Source organism: Triturus cristatus, chromosome 2_1 (genome assembly GCF_964204655.1).
Source record: "Triturus cristatus chromosome 2_1, aTriCri1.1, whole genome shotgun sequence".
Taxonomy (NCBI): Eukaryota; Metazoa; Chordata; class Amphibia; order Caudata; family Salamandridae; genus Triturus; species Triturus cristatus.
In genome coordinates this window covers 1005447767-1005462394 of record NC_140581.1, presented here as the reverse complement: position 1 = coordinate 1005462394, position 14628 = coordinate 1005447767, and the positions used below count along the sequence as shown (strand labels likewise).

At 46.0% G+C, this 14628-nt stretch overlaps 1 protein-coding gene across 1 annotated transcript in view; it reads right to left on the bottom strand.

Moving 5' to 3' along the window:
* The window catches only part of BNC2 (basonuclin zinc finger protein 2), a 1107147-nt gene that overhangs the window by 788701 nt on the left and 303818 nt on the right, over nt 1-14628 (bottom strand). Inside the window, exon 3 of the mRNA XM_085634816.1 lies at nt 13133-13246. The gene's annotated coding sequence lies outside the window, so the exon portion shown is untranslated. The remainder of the gene's footprint in view (nt 1-13132; nt 13247-14628) is intronic.

Here is a 14628-nt window from a genome sequence, read left to right as displayed (position 1 = left end):
CCACACATTTCTGAAAACTAGACACCCGGGGGATTCCAGGGAGGTATGGCTTGCGTGGATCCCCCAACGTTTCCCTACCAAGAATGCCCTGCAAACCTCAAATTTAGCTGAAAAAATCACGTTTTTCACACATATTTGTGTGGGAAAGTTGTGGCATCACCGGGCTGACACAAATTTCCTACCACCCAGCGTTCCCCCCGGGTCTCCCGATAAATACGGTGTCTCACTCGTGTGTGGGGCCCAAGTACCCGCGACAGGCAAGGGCCCACAACGTAGTGAGGCGACATGAAAATTGCCTACCTCAAAACGACCTGGTTTTGCAAGGGGGTCACCTGGGTTTTTGGCCCGGTGCTCGGCGGCCACCCAGGCGAACCTACCACACCCACACATTTCTGAAAACTAGACACCCGGGGGATTCCAGGGAGGTATGGCTTGCGTGGATCCCCCAACGTTTCCTTACCCAGAATGCCCTGCAAACCTCAAATTTAGCTGAAAAAATCCCCTTTTTGACACATTTTTGTGTGGGAAAGTTGTGGCATCACGGGGCTGACACAAATTTCCTACCACCCAGCGTTCCCCCGGGTCTCCCGATAAAAACGGTGCCTCACTCGTGTGGGAGGCCCAAGTACCCGCGACAGGCAAGGGTCCAAAACGTAGTGCGCCTCAACAGGCAAGGGTCCTAAACGTAGTGCGCCTCACTACATTTTGGGCCCTTGCCCGTGGTGGGTACTTGCGCAAAAAAAATCCCTGGTATTTAGTGGGCTTTCTGCCCCCCCCCCCCCCCCGGAGGGGCAGATTAGGGGCCAATGCCCCATCTGCCCCCTGGGGGGGGGGGGCAGAAAGACTAATAATTGGGGGTTGGGGTGGCGGCATGGGCCAGCCCATTTTGGGCAGCCCCCACCCCTATTTTTTTTTTTTTTACAATTCCCTGGTGTCTAGTGGTCTTTCCCCCCCCCCCGGGGGGGCAGATTGGGGGCTAATGCCCCATCTGCCCCCCAGGGGGGGCAGAAAGGCTGTAATGGTGGCGGGTGGGTGGGGGCATTGGCGTGCCCGTTTCGGGCAGCCCCCACCCTAAAAACAACTGAAAACAAATCCCTGGTGTATAGTGGGCTTTCTAATTAGGGGCCAATGCCCATCTGCCCCCCGGGGGGGCAGAAAGACTGTGATAATTGGGGGGTGGGGGCATGGGCCTGCCCGTTTTGGGCAGCCCCCACCCCTATTTATTTATTTTTACATTTCCCTGGTGTCTAGTGGTCTTTTTGCCCCCCTGGGGGGGCAGATTAGGGGCCAATGCCCCATCTGCCCCCCGGGGGGGCAGAAAGACTGTGATAATTTGGGGGTGGGGTGGGGGCATGGGCCTGCCCGCTTTGGGCAGCCCCCACCCCTATTTTGATTGTGAAAAAAATTCCCTGGTGTCTAGTGGGCTTTTTGCCCCCCGGGGCAGATTGGGGGCTACTGCCCCCATCTGCCCCCCAGGGGGGGCAAAAAGACTAAATGTGCCCAAAATAATTTGGGGGGAGCAAAGGCCCTTGCCCAAGGGGCCGCTCCCCCCTCCCTGGTGTCTAGTGGGTGGATCCCTGCTTGAGGATCGCCCTCCTGTGGCGATCCCCAAGCAGGGATCCACTGAAGACGGGTACCATTGGAAAGGGGAGATTCTCCCCTTTCTAACGATACCTCTCCCGTCTTTCTACGTGCTCAGGGGGCTGAGATAGCCAATGACGTCGGCGCAACGTGCGCGCCGATCGTCATTACAGTGAAAGGGGGGGGGGCGCCTCGGGGGCTGGGGAAGCTCTTCCCCAGCTCCCGAGGCTATTTTGGCAGAGAGGGATTCCCTAGGGTATGCCTCATGACGAGCTGGACTCGTCATGGGCACAGCGCGACTGTGCTCCATGACGAGTCCAGCTCGTCATGGGCATACAAGGGGTTAATAGCATTCACACCACTGATTCATTTCTAAGCCAACTTGACGTGTACCTGCCAGAGTTACCCGAGTGGGCTTCTGCCTATACAGCTTTTCCCATCTTCTTCTGCGGCAGAAATTGTTTCGCAACACATACCTCTGCCATTACCGATCTCATTACACTATTTTCTTCAACAGAACAGTCCATGGCCACCTGGTGTAGACAGTTGCAACCCCACAACTCACAAAGAAGTTCTAGCCAGTTAAGGCAGATTTTGATTCTCTATTTTCCAAGTAAACACCTTTGAGAGGAAAGGCGTAAGGCAATTACCTAAATACATGGAACATAACCTACTGTATGGCCTGTACTTCCGACAGATGAGAGAGACAGAAACTATAAAAAATAATCATTACCTAGGACCCCCTGTCCTTTTAGACCACAGTCTTGGAACTGTGGAAGGACCCCCTTTGGGAGCTGAACTGATCTCAGGGTGCCAGGCTCTGGCCAAGAGGAGCATTTACTATGACCCTGGGGAACCAAGTCAAACATCATGCTGAAAACAGCATTGCATTTTAGTGAAAGTAACCTGAGTGGCAGAGAGCTATTCTGTAATGGGCCATCAGTAATGTTTGTGTCACTCATCCTGTACGTGCTAAAGTTGGGGTGGAGGGGGGGGGGGGGGGGGGGGGAAGAGGTGACGCAATTCAATAAAAATTGAAAGATTTTTTTACACTTTTAGGGGGACTGGGCATTCCAATAGCATGTTGGCTGCTTTTTAGGTCGAGCATGGGCAGCGCATGCGCTGCTCTGCGAGGCATGCTGTATTCAGGTATTGACTTTAAGCTCCACCCCTTTTCCGCCCATCTTTACAATTGGCTCGTTATTTTCCTTTCTGAATGGTTGCTTTTGATTCATGAGTAGGCTTAGTAGTCCCTCCTTAGTACCGCCTTGTCTGCATTTGTAACCTCCCACGAGGACTGGACTTTTTACTTGTGTTGTTAGCCAGTCGGTTTTATCTACAGTCTGTGAGCACTATTTTCTTTAATGATTTTCCCTATTGCAGGCACGACATGCTTTTTTTTTGCAAGGGTGCCTGCTTTCTCTTTTCTTTTCTTTGCCCTGCCTCTGCTCGTGTGTGTTATCTTTTCTTATATACAATACTACCATAGAGTACAAAACAAGACGGTACACTTTGTCATAAACAGCACATTTCCGTGTTTGAAGAGATACTGAGCTGGAGCCCGATAGATTGTATCTCCTTCTCTATCTGTGGTTCCAGCCACTACACAGATTATGAAACACAGCATCGACGCCTTTCGATGGTGACCAGTTCATTTATACCATCTTTCTCAAGACCACAACATGTAACTCTCACGACCCTTTATTGTGCCCGAAGTTGGTCTTAAACCTTCATGATGATTTGTTGCCAGAACCGCTGCTGTTGTTTCTGCAACAGTACTTTATCCTCGGTCCTAGTTGCCCAGGAGTTACGAGTCTACCACTCTCGTAAAATTAATCCTGTCTCGTAAAAATCCTAAATCTCAAGAAGTAAGGGTACATGCTGTCCTGATGTATGTATATTCAGTCAGTCGTCCTTTGCATCGATTTTTACAATTGTTGGGTACAAGTATTTAGATTACGCCTTTAATCAATTAGGCTTGCGATCGTACCATACTGCGTTCTCTCGCGTCGCCGTGCACACTTGAAAACCTGATTTTTACATTTCTGTGGTTTGAGCTTTGGGTCAGTGACCAAACTCCCTTCTGTATAAATGTGTGTGTGAAAGTTTCTGGATTGTTAGGGTGAGTAGTAAATAAGGACTATAATACCAAAGGAAGCTTTCTTTTTCACTGTTACTTGAACCCTATTCCTTAGGTCTAAGGGGTCCCTCTCTGATTTTTTCAGTCAAATACACGTATCATACTGGACTCAGTTAATAATTTGGCCTTCTTTGCTTCTAATGTAGTACAACTGTTTAATCCAGCAGACAGCAGGTGCACTGATTTTCAAAAACTCCTAAAGAAATAAAGCAGTGATACGGTAAACAATAACTGAGGAATAGTTGTATTATCCTCTGGGTTGCACATTTTTACTATAAATTTCCATAACATTGACTACCCCTATTACAATTAGACTTGGGTCTTCTGTTCTCATGCAAAAGATTGCCCATAAAGGTTAGGCCTAAAGTTAGCACTGTGAGTTCATAGTGATTTCGGACTTAAAACAATTATGCATCTTTATCACTTATTATTTTTTTGCAGTCTCAACATTTTTGGGTGTCAGAAAGTAATGGGAGTAAAGAACCATCATTCACTTGCTATGGGGCACAGTTTTGAAGGTGTTTATTTGAATGAATTGTTTTACTTCCTGTTTTAATATCTTGGTCTGTGTGATATACATTCTCTTGTGTTGCATTGAGCATCTGTAATGGCTGATACCGCTTTCTGTTTGTCATCTGCGAGAAATCTAGTAAATGTTTCCATCTTCTCACATCCCTTCATATTAAGTATTCTAGAGATATCAGCCTTGGTACTACAGAGAGGCTGTGCTGCACGGCTTCCTAGCCAATGGCTGACCCTTTCAGAAGAGCCTTGACTAGCCATCCTAAACTAGAAGAAAACAGCTAGGAATTAATCAGTCTCAAGGTTTTCCTCCTTAAAAAATATACATATGGGGTCGCTTGGAGATGGACACACTAGATCTCCAAGATTACAACTTCATTACTAGAAGGACACCACATGTTGGCACTTGAAAAGTGGCATGGCCTTGGCTCCTTTTAAGGGACAGAAATCTCTCCCATGCAGGCAGGAATCTCTAAGTAGGGTGGACAGTCCTTCACCACAGTGGAGGAGCTCGTGAACACTTCCCTGGCATACCATTGCCAGACTCTAAATTAACTCTTTAGAACAGAGGTCTTCAAACTCATGGGCACATATGCCTAGTGGGCCTTGGCATCATCTGAACTGGGGGCACACTTCCACATCACAGAAGACTGTTAAACCTTCTTTTCACAGTACGAATTGGAAGATAAAAATGAGCAGAGCTGCCTGTGGACAAAAGAGCAAAATAAGTTCAGCCCACATCATAATTGATATGTTTATCAGAATCATTGTGTGGGTTAGAGGTGTTTCGCACTTCTTCTAACAGGCAGTTGTATTTGTTCTGTGAAAATGTCCACAGCATGTGTTGTGAATTGGCTTTAAGTAAGGGTGTGATGCAGCCCAGAGGGGAGGGACACTACAGGAAGAAGATGCTACCGGAACTCTAAAGGAAGGAGCACTGCAGGGAATAGAATGAAGGGAGCGCTGCTGGAGCCAGTAGAGATGGGGTGCTACAGAACTCTGGAGGGAGAGAGCATGGAGGAATTCAAAAGTGCATAAACAAGAAGCAAGGGAGATCTCCAGGATCTTGGAGAGAGAGGGTTTGGTAATGCGTGAGGGAGCACTGAAAGATCTTAGGGGTAGGGCCTGATCAGTCGCCTAGAATGAGAAAGTGTAGCAGGATCCTTAGAAACAACATACTCCAAGAGCCTGGGGGATGGAATAGTGCCAGGAAGGAAAGCTACAGAAAAAAGAAGGATGGAAGTGCTACAGCTTTACATTGGGAATGGGCAATGAGCGAGCGCAGCAGTGACCTGAAAAGAGGAGAAAAGAGAAATTGGCCACATCTGTATTTTTTGTGCACCAGTACAATCCCCAGTGACGGCCAGCTCAGGTAAGCGCGGTGGGGTGGGGAGGAGCGGCGTTGGAGGGAGGCTAGTCGGCAGATGACGAATTAGGTAAAATGTAATAAATAAATAAAGCCTATTCCGTTGCCTGTCGACTTACCCCCCGCCCCGCTCCACCCCGCTTATCTGCACCGGCCGCAAATAACAAACCCCACTGTGAAAAACAACTGAATAAGCTTTCTCCCCTAATACACCTTCCACACTCCTCAAAATGTAATTTACCCCATGCACATCAGCTTCAGGTGGGAAAGATCAGAAACCGTTTTGCTTGGGAGGGATCCTTATTACAAAACTTGAAGACCACTGCTTTAGAATATTTTATCAGCAACATATGTTTGTGCGGGTTTACTCCAGCACTGAAACATGGGTCGTCCCTTCATTAAGGGAACAAAGAATTAGTAAACCAAAATAGAAATTAAATTAGCACTAAAAAGAAAGGTGGGCATTTGTCATATTTGAACATGGAAGTTTTAAGTCGCAAATGCAGAATCTGGCTTTAATGTACTGCCACGGTACATTGGAAAATTCTCTCACCTTAACATGGACCGCCAGTTGGATCAACTGAAAACACGCGGAGTGGGTTAAAACTGAAAACACACGGAGTGGGTTAAAACTGAAAACACGCGGAGTGGGTTAAAACGGAAAACACGCGGAGTGGGTTAAAACTGAAAACACGCGAAGTGGGTTAACAACAACAGACTGCAGAGAGAGTTTCTTTTAAATGAGGTGTGTGGTAACTTTGGAAGGAGGAACACTGTGCGCCAGAGGAATGCAATAGTGCAACAACATTTGATTAGCTGGGCGCAGGGCATTCCCTCCAGCAAACAGCCTTATTAAGAGGTACCTGAAGCCTACTGAGGGGGCCCGACTGCTTGTAAAATCGAACAATATTAACATATTAATAGTATGTATATAAATGAAGAAAAAAATGTACGATTGAAAATGTTAAAAACATTCTGTAAATGTGAAGGAATTTGAAATTGGAGGCTAAATATTAAGTTATTAAGTTAGTATCCTCAGATTGATTAGTCGGAGGAGTGCAATAGAATTGATCAGAATATAGTATAGACACTAAGTAGTCCCTATGTATTGTTTGAGGTTCAAATCATTGAAAAGGCTTAGGCAGGGGTCCTCTGCTTCCAGAAATGACTCAGTGGGGGTCCCCAGTTTACAATAATGATTAAAGTGGGGGTCCCCGGGTTCCAGTAATGATTAAGTGGGGGTGCACAGAGGGAAGAACCGCTGGAGTACAGCATACATACCAACAATTCGAAACTGTAAAGAGGGAGATATAAATAAATAAATAGGGAGAATTTTTGTCCACGTTGACTTGAATCGAATCAGAGGTAATTTTAGGCTGGAGATAGCTAACATAAAATATTTTATAATTTTAAAAAATCATGAGTCTCTGCCACAATCGGGTCTGTTGGCATGTCTGATATATGTCAAGTTAAGGTGCCGAAATTTAGCACTATGGTTACCAATGGTCTTTGTTCCTTGATATCAACAAAATTTAGTGGTGCAAGCAACAAGAATATAACAGTTCTTTGTTACTACTACCACAAAGAAGGAATGTTGGACCCGGCCTCGTAGAATGGCCCTCCGTGCCCCCGCACCACCGAAACCTGGTACCGGCAGCCCAAGCACACGGCCCAGCCGAACCTCCCCACCAGGACACACGCACCGACCCGGACGTCCCCGTCCATGGCCTCTCTCCTTTCGGCCACCCCGGGCCCGCGTGCCCACTTCATGCACCAAAATGGCCGCCCGGCCCCAGCGCGACCCAGGCCTAGAGGCGCCACTCCGGCTGGAGGACATCACGCTTCCAGGGGTTGAGAGAGGGAGGAGCAGTTTCTATCGCACCTCTGAACTCCCCTGGGACGATGGGTTTCGATCGGCCCTCCGGCCTCCCTGAGGGCTGGCTCCGTGCCTGCTGGGTGTCTGGGACTCCTCCCGACCCGGCCCTGAAAGGATCAAAAGACTATAGCAGGAAATCCCGACAAGCGACCCCCAGGTGACAAGACCCCTGCCTGCACAGACTCCGGACATCAAAGAGGGGTCGACCTATAACAAGGGGTGCTCTGGGTCTGTCCGGCAGATTCGACGCTGGAACAACGAGAGCCTGCCCACGTGGTCGCGGCTCCTGGAACTTGGACCCACCTGAGCCCTGCTGAGTGACTCGCGGCTCCCTGAAGATCGTAAGACCTCCGAACTTGTACCTGAGCCCTGCTGAGTGACTCGCGGCTCCCTGAAGATCGTAAGACCTCCGAACTTGTACCTGAGCCCTGCTGAGTGACTCGCGGCTCCCTGAAGATCGTAAGACCTCCGACCTTGCACCTGAGCCCTGCTGAGTGACTCGCGGCTCCCTGAAGATCGTAAGACCTCCGAACCTGTACCTGAGCCCGCTGAGTGACTCGCGGCTCCAACCGACTCTCACGGTCCCGCCGGACCCCGACTACAACATCGTATCCCCCAGCTCGAGGATTGTGAGCTGTGCGCCGGATACGTCCCTGCTTGAACCTTTACCAGAGACTGTCCCGCTACCCCCTACCCCTTCCGAGACTCTTGAGCTCGTGCTCACCTTGTACATATTTGCAGTGATAAACTACTTGATAAAGATTGCTTTCTCAGAATACCCGGTGTGGTCACTCTGTGTCGTGTGGTGCCAGAAGTACGATCCTAGATACGAGATTCCTTCCCCCTGGGGAGTCTCCCGCCAGTGCCCGGCTACGATACCTTGAGGGTGGGTCTCAGGGTAGTCAGGACCCCTTCCAGGCTCCTCTGAGGTCGCCGTCTAACAAGGAAGCAAAAGTACAACAGAAATGCAAATCTCTAAATTGGGTTTTACGGTTAAAAAAAAAAGTGCTAAAAACATATGTCCACATATTTTTGCACTAATTCACCATTAACATAGTACTTTAAGTGACGAATGGGACATTTCCCGATAGTTATCCGCAATGCAGGGTGATAGTTCATCGAGACAACGCCCACAGAATTACTCACTTCAGGAAAGTTTTTGGGGAAACACGCTTGAGTGAAACAGGGAACTGTACAGCGTGCTGATGCTTTAGAACACACAGCTGTTATTTCTATTGCCTTTCATTAATTATTAATGCAGGCTGTAGGACAGAAGTCATGTTCATAACTCACGCTCCTCGGGGGCTGTTTAAACTGGCAATAGCAGAGAAAAACCCAGAAAAATACCGTAAATATGTATGTTCAGGCGAAAATCTCCGCTTTGCTAATGCCCGCTTTCTGTTACCGCTTCCTCCTTTGTCGTTGAAACTGACATGTTTAAAAAGGTTTGCTTTAGGTGCAGGTTTTTTTTCTGCCTTTAATTATCCGACACACAGTAGCATAGCTGCATTAGCCTAGCCCAGGGACATGGCTGGACCGGAGCCCAATCGCTAACTAGAGACATTGTTCTGGCTACGTTAAGCAGAACACATTTTTATGTCCGAACAATGGCAAAGCACAGAGGTTCGGTGTTTCTTTACAAGTTGTTGCTTTTTAATTAACCATTTCCTAGGATGCTTGTTATTTTCAGCTTTAAACCCCGGCTCCCCTTCACTTTTGCTCAACGGCATAATCCTTCGTGAGCAACTAAAGCTAGTTGTATGGGGGGAGCCGCAGCACCCCCAGACTTTAAAGTAGTAACTTCTGGTGTACATTAACTAGTTAAAATTCGGTTAAAACGGTCTCATGCTTGGTCGAGTTGAAATTCATGTACTTGACTTAAGAAAAAAATCTCAAAAATATCTTTTTAGATTTGCCTACTAAATTTAGGTTTACTTTCACTTTCTTTTCTTCTGCTAAACAACAGAGATAAGTGATACTGTGGTCAAATACCCTGCTGGAACCTTTCAATTCTGTGAGGAGGGTGGATTTCCCTTCACTCTCACCATGCTTACTACTTTATCTTTTGCATTTTTTACCCCGAGTGGGACGGGTATGCTCAGACGTGAGTCCCGTGCTCTCCATACCACTGGAATCAAGCTATCCTGGCTGAAGAGGAGTGAAACCCCGAAACCGGTCCTAGGATGCTTGGTTCCAGTCCAGGGAGGACCTGGCTTGGCAGTTCGGGCTGGACTGTTCCCATGAGGCACAGGGTCAAGACTGATTTGCATACGGCTGGGTTCAAACTGGAATGGCATGGTGAGCAAAAAAATGATGGATTTAGGCCCAGATCTCTGTACTGGAGTTAATGTATGACATTGTTCTGCATTCTGTCCATCAACTGTTGTTTTTGCATACTACTTTATCTTCCCATGGCACATTGCAGGTGGAGTGGGATATTGAAACATTCAGGACCACTTAAACTACCTCCTTAGTGGAGCTGACATCATGGAACTGTAGTTTAACAAACCCACAACTGGGAGACACAGAGACATGAAGGAGGATGCCCAAAGCTGTCAGTGTCACCAATAATGTACTGCTTTGTTGTTGTTTCTCCTCAATTCAGACCCCTAACATTACCTCCGCCTATCTTGGAAATGGCAGTGGATGCTGGAAACCAAATGTGCAGATATAAAAAAAGTCCGAATTCTTGTGCAGTAAAGGGTGGATGTTAGTGGGATACTATGCATGTCACTGACAGCTGCTGGGATTGAAGGATGTACTGCTAATTGAAGGGCAGAGCATGTGAACACTAGCAAAGCCAAGAGGTTACTGCTCGCATACTAGCAAAACCCATGAATTATTGAACACAAAGATGAACAATCACTGGCAAAGCCAATAGGCCCAGCATCGTGGCACTCTCATCTACAGGACCCCTGGACCATGCACCAACTTCACCAACGCCATCATGAACTTCGTCGCACCACATGCCCTCTACACTATCAATTACATTCTACTTGGAGAACGGAGCTTCCACCTGGAAGACCCCGCTGACCCCAACTCAAAAGCACTCATCGAAGACACTGGAAGCTTGGACCTCACCCAATGAATAAAGGGACCTACCCACGTCGCCGGACACCTCCTGGACCCCATTTTCACCACATTCGGCAACATCCAATTCAAAAAGTTCATAATAGTCTCCTAGAGAGACCACGCCCTCATCAAGTTCAACCTCTCCATCCCGGTCCAATGCACGCACATCACCAATGAACCAGTGTGCTGAAACTGAAGCAGCATCACTGACAAGGACTGGAACACTAATTTCAAAACTCAACGACCCGAATATAGCAACAGCCTCCCCAAAGCCATAAAGAATTCCAACAATTGGACCACATCCTGTGCAAACTCCATGGCCCTCTCGAACAAATCAATACAACATCTAGACCCCCCCCATGCCAGTTAGTATATGCAGAAACTCAAGACTGATGAAACCTCACAGCAAACAACTGGAGCACAAATGAAGAATGAGTCAGGACAATGCACACATAAGCGATTTCAAATCTGCCTTGAGACGCTATCATCAAATGATTCGTACCACCGAATACGCTGCTCTGGCAGACCACACTGATGCCAGCACCAACAGAAGCAAATAAATCTTCACCATTGTGAAGGATTTCACCTCATCAGCAGTGACCTCAAACTCAGTCACACCCTCACAGGACTTCTGCAACAATGTCGCTCAATTATTCAGCAACAAACTCCTAACAGCTAGGGCTGTCCATCACAGATCTGTGAAACCGGGTTCGAGTCTCGGCAATGACGCTGAACATCCTGTGGTTCTCAATCAATCAATCACGTGTTTGTTAAGCGCGACTACTCAACCGTAAGGGTCTGAAGGAGCGGGGGAGGAGGGGAAGTGCAGGTTGCAGTCCATGAAGGAGGGGGTCTGTCAAAGAGCCAAGTTTTGAGATTTCTCGTGAAGATGGTAAGTGATGTTGTCTGTCTGAGTTGGAGCGGTAGGGCGTTCCAGGCTCTGGCCGCGAGGAAGGAGAAAGAGCAGCAAATCACTTAATCTCCCAGTGCCTAACAAAAATGAATGTGTCCTTGTGTAATGTAAATGGTGCTCATTTAAAGCGCTTTGATACCTGATACCTTTAGAGTCAAGTTCGGGCTATATTAAACTACGAAGAAAAGAAAAAATCACTGCCATTTACAGCAACTTCAAACCTCAACTGGACTTGTCAGACCTGGCCAAAAACCTCTCGATCTTGTCCCAAGAACCAATGCTAACCCCATGACTCATCATCAGCACAGAAAAAAACACAGCTACCAGGAAGTTCAGCCATTCAGAGGCCCCACTGGACCTCTACCCCTACCATGCCTGCTCCAGAGGACTGCAGCCCATGAGCACCATGCTCACACCCATTCTGAATGCCCCCACCTCTTCTGGGACCGTCCTACCATTGCTGAAGAAACCCTCTGTGGACCGATCAATGCTTACCAACTACAGACCTAGCTCTATGTTACCATTTGTGGCCAAATCCTTAGAGAAAATCATTCATTGATGCCTCACGAACCCCACAAACTCAATACCACTCAGTCTGGCTTCAGACCCAACCACAGCAAAAAAAATGCCCTCCTCACTGCCATGGATGATATCGCATGAATTTGGATGGAGGAGACACGTGGCCCTCATCCTCCTGGAACTCTCCACAGTGTTTGAGAAGGTCTACCATCCCATCCTCATCCAAAGCCTACACAACATTGGAATCCACGTACAAGCACTCCAATGGCTCTGCTACTTCCTGGCACCATACACCTCAGATGCCCGCAACATCATCTGTGGAGTTCAGCAAAGATCTTTCCTGAGCCCGACTCTCTTCAATGCATGCATGACCCCTCTAGCCAGCATCATCCGCTCTCACTACATCAACGTCCTCTCCTCCAACGATGGCACAGAGCTCATTCTCTCCCTCACAGACAAGATGCTCAGTACCCAGATCAAGTTCACTACCCATAACATAACAGTAGACACATGTTGATGAGCCTGGAGGAGTTCCTCCATACACACTGAAAAAAAAACAATCGTCTTACCTATGATAATAGTTTTACAACTTTTCTCTGTTATAGATTCACAAGCAGAGCAGAGTTCTTCCATGTAGTTGTTTGGGTTAGGACAGCATCTTCTTTTCTGGTCAACCACAGACACGTTTTGAACAACTCTGTATGATCTCAACCTAACATTCATGATGTACCCCCCCCTTTATAGATACCAATTCAGAGTGTATATTTACTAGACATGATATCAAGTGTGAGGTAAGTAAATTAGTATCTTGTAAAATATAATTCCTTCGTATAAATGTGAAGGTAGAGGATGGCATGTGAATCTATAGGAGAATGAAGCTGAAAACTACTGTTTCAGCTAAGTAAGTTGTTTCTTTTACAGAATAAAAGTATACATTATTACCTAAAGAGGTTAAAATTGTAAATGTTGCAAACATTATTAGCATAGTCACTTCTGCTACTACTTTGTGCCTTGCTTTATTGTCTTGATGGCAATGTTTAGTGAATGTATGCACCAATAATCATGTTACAGCCTTAACTACAGCCAGCAAATAACAATAGCATGCGATCCAAAATGCAGTACCAATCTTGTAAATGGGATTACCTTGATGTTAAGGAGGAAATGGTACAAACAGCTGGTATGTCTTCTGGAACAGTTTTGTCCTCTCAACGCTGTACATTAGATATCTTCTAGTATGTGCTGTATGAAGTGATGTTTCTGTTGGCGATTAGAGAATTAGGAAAGAATATAAGTAAGTCTATAATCTAATTACCATGTAACATAGACAAGACCAAAGGCATACAATTTGGATGCATTCTCAAAACAAACCTATCTTCATGTATCTATGTCAAATTAAAGTCCCGATTTAGAGTTAGACAGATAGGGTACTCAGTCGCGAACACTCAGTTTGCCTGTCTCATTTAAAGACAGCCAGACCTTAAGGACTCCGTTGACATGGCCCCCATTAGCTCTGGCTAGGGAATACTTCCTCAGATGGCCCAATGGAGTATGGCCTACTGGAGGAAGGACATTGCACCACTGCCTAAATATGGAGGGTGGGCGGTGTAATTCTTTTTATATCTAATAGCTGTTTTAATAGTTGTTCTGACTTTCGACAACAAATACGAAATAGTCTACACAACAAAGCCATATAATAACATAATGCTAATATCTCTCCATTCCAGGGTCCAAGGAAACACCTGCTCTTCCCAACAACAACAGCCCATCAAAAGACTGGCACAGCGGAGGGGAAAACAGGTGCCCATGGCAGTTTCTCGAATTTATGTGTATAGACATTGGCCAAACAAAAATATAATCTCATCCAGACAGAATTTGATCATATATGATAACATTCTATTATGTTCAAAAAGACTTATTGGTCCTGCTCTTAGGAAGAGTTAACATGCATGTAGTCCATCATGATCTTTGATACTATATGAGGATTGGACAACCAATGTTACAAACTATATGGTTCATCCCAAGGTATGTGCTTAATTTTTTTAGAAAGACTGTGCTGTCCCAGAGGTAGGATGGTAAGTTTTTTATGAATTGGAATAAATAATAATCTATGTAAATTGATGCTGTTTCAAGAAGGCTTCCTATTGCAGAGACTATCAGTAGTGCTGGTAGATTATTTTTGCAATTATATATTTTAGGCAGTAAATAAAAAGCTGGGGGTTTCTGGATTGTCAGTTATGAGGAATTGAAATTCATAATATTCTAATAGCCCCTCATTTCTCCAGATGATTAATAGTTCATGTTATCACTGTAAAGGAGTTTTATTAAATCATTTCATTTTTCTTTTTCATTTTCAACAAGTAGTTTCAACATTTTAAATTGTGCCCAACTCAACTTTATCATTAAAAATATATATATTCTCTCCTCAGGAGTTTCAATTCTTTCAGAGTCATTCCTTGAAATATCTCGACAAAGTCATAGGATAGTGATGGTATAGATTGTGATTTTGGTTTAGACCTACTTCCACTGCTCAGGTTTGCGGTTATGTCCATGTTGTTTAAGAGTTTTTATCATACTTATTTCATTCTTTGATTTTCTAAATTATGACTATCCAGAGTGTCATTATTCATATTAAGGCCATA